This window comes from Rattus rattus, chromosome 12, assembly GCF_011064425.1.
Source record: "Rattus rattus isolate New Zealand chromosome 12, Rrattus_CSIRO_v1, whole genome shotgun sequence".
NCBI classification, from domain to species: Eukaryota; Metazoa; Chordata; class Mammalia; order Rodentia; family Muridae; genus Rattus; species Rattus rattus.
The window spans coordinates 13,077,025-13,079,690 of NC_046165.1; the positions used below are offsets into that span (position 1 = coordinate 13,077,025).

Genomic DNA, 2,666 nt, shown 5'->3' on the forward strand with positions numbered 1-2,666 from the left:
TGTCTTCTGAGAGACTACCAGAAGCTGACTGAGACCAATGCATATACTTATAGCCAACAATTGGACTGTGAACCTCTAAGAAACAATTAGGGAAGGGATGAAGGAGCTGAAGGGGATGGCAACCCCATTGGAAGATCAAGAGTGTTAACTACCCTGAACACCTGAGAGCTCCAAGAGACTAAGCCACCAACCGAAGAACATAGAGGGGCTGGTCTGAGCCACCACCACCACCACCACCACCACCACCACCACCACCACCACCCTACCCCTGCACATATGCAACAGAGGACTGCCTTGTCTCGCCTACATTGGAGAGGATGTGCCTAATCCTGGTAAGACTTGAGACTCCAGGAAAGGAAGATGCCTGGGGCGTGAGGGTAACATCCTCTCAGGGATGAAGTAGAGGGGTAGTGGGGGAACAAACTCTGGGACAGAAACCAGAAGGGGCATCTTTGTCTGGAATTTGAATAAATAAAGTAACTTAAAAAATGTTGCATTCAAATATAAAATAATTGCAAAACAAAACCAATTTATACTCGAGGGCTTGATTATGGTTTGATTTATCATCATTTACATAACTCTTGCAAATAAATCAAACCCATTTTGCATAAAAAAGGACAGAAAAGACATGATTACTGTCTTGCAGTTCAATTTGTTTGAATAACTTCAGAAACGTCAATCAATGAAGAATAGTATGAGAGATGGAAAATATATATATATATATATATATATATTTGATCTGAATGTGTATAATCTGTTTGAATTAATTTTCAAAACAACTACATTTTAAAAAGAATGAGTCTATACAATAAAAGTGGTTTGAGAAATGAAGTCACGTAACTATGTTGAGTCCCTCAAAGGACTAGCAAATTAATTTCAAGACATAAAGTATTAATCCAAGAAAAATATCCCAGATGACATCAATTAAAAGAAAAATAAATTCAAAGCAACAGAATAAAAAGGTGAGTAAATATTAATATAAACCACTACAGACAGCATAAAATATTAGCAAATCCAAATGTTTTAAAATTTATAACATTTAAATATAAAAAGTAAACTACACTATAAAAATAGTGAAATTAGAATAAAGAAAAGAGAATAGTTAAGTTTTCTTATATCTGACTTTAGTGGATGTGACAAAGTTACAACCCTTTAATAGAAAATGTATAAATAGTCTGTACAGAAATTAGTAGAATTTTTCTACCAAAAAAATGAAATAATGTATAGCATTCTTACTTGCTTTGTCAGTACATAAACTAAAATTGGAATGATACAGGGAATAGCCCGGTCCCTGTACAAGGATGACACGCACATTTGTGACTCATTCCATGCTTTTAAGACGGGAGGGACCATGGAAAGTATTTAGGAGGAATGGAGGAAGGTGAGATCATAATCAGGATTATTATGTGAGAAAAATCTATTTTGAATTAAAAGATAAAATACAGAATTCAAAAGATAATAAAGAATAAAATGATTATAATGTTGCCTAGTTTATGAAAATATGCACTTATAATTGGGACTGATTAAATACTTCAAAGGAATATATTAAATATGAAAAAAGTGCATGGGTGGGTGGGTGGAGGAGCACCCTCATAGAGGCATGGGGTAGTGTGGGGGATGGAGGATTTGTGGAGGGGAAACTGGGATGTGTGGGGCAACACTTGAAATGCAAATAAATAAAATAACCAATTAAAAAATCTAAAAAGAAATCAGACTAAAGACACTAAGAACGGTCAAACTTAAGACACAATAACTGGAGGCTGATGACAATGTTTTCTGTCCCTTCAAAGTTTGACCTTTAATAATTTGGTTTAAATGTAGCTTTCTATGATGATGGAAAATAGGACAGCACTCATATTTCCAATCTCTCAGTCATATTCTCATTATGGATGCTCTTCAAATGATTTAATGGTATCAAAAATATAGTTATTCTTTCCAAAGCATTTATTTTTAAAGGTTTAACAATTTTTTAAATTTAAAAAAAAATTGGTATTATGTTAGCTATTTTAACACAACTATAGCGTTTCTCCCTTCTTTTTACTCCCTTCAATTTTTCCCAAATAGTTCCAGTCCTTGGATATTTTTCAAATATATGTATACACTGTTTCATATGAAACATATATACACATATAAAACATAAACACAAGAAACATAAAAATATGGAACATATATATGGGAGACATATACAACATACATATATAGAATACATATTTTTTTCTGCTCAGTCTGTATATTGTTGCTCCTATGTTTCTTTCCAGGAATGACCATTGGGTATTGAATAAAAAATTGTCCTTCTGTCCCCTGAGGCATACTATTTCTCCAATCTCAGCATTTTTTAGTTACCTACAGTTCATTTTGTATACCGGAGTCCTTGTGGACATTTCCTTGTTCATTTTGGCATTTCTATTAATACTTTTTTCAGCTCATTTTTATGCAGTCACATTGGTGAGGCTTTCTAGGAGGAGCTTCTGACATTGCCAGAAGACACAGTCTCACAGAGAACTCCCCGATACTCTCTTTTCTCTAATATTTCTGTCCTCTCTTCCATGGTGTTTCCTGAGCCCTGAGTGGACCAGAGCTTTGTGGATGCATGCACTGGGACGGTGCTCTATAACTGTATCTTTTGATTGGTTGTTGTTCTCCATAGTGGCCATATGTTGCAAAGA

At 34.6% G+C, this 2,666-nt stretch overlaps 1 non-coding gene across 1 annotated transcript; it reads left to right on the top strand.

The window, feature by feature from the left end:
• Nucleotides 1-1,232: 1,232 nt before the first annotated feature.
• Nucleotides 1,233-1,336, top strand: LOC116914181. Its single transcript, XR_004389724.1, has one exon. It is a non-coding gene; the product is annotated as a U6 spliceosomal RNA (small nuclear RNA).
• The last annotated feature ends 1,330 nt before the right edge of the window (nucleotides 1,337-2,666 follow it).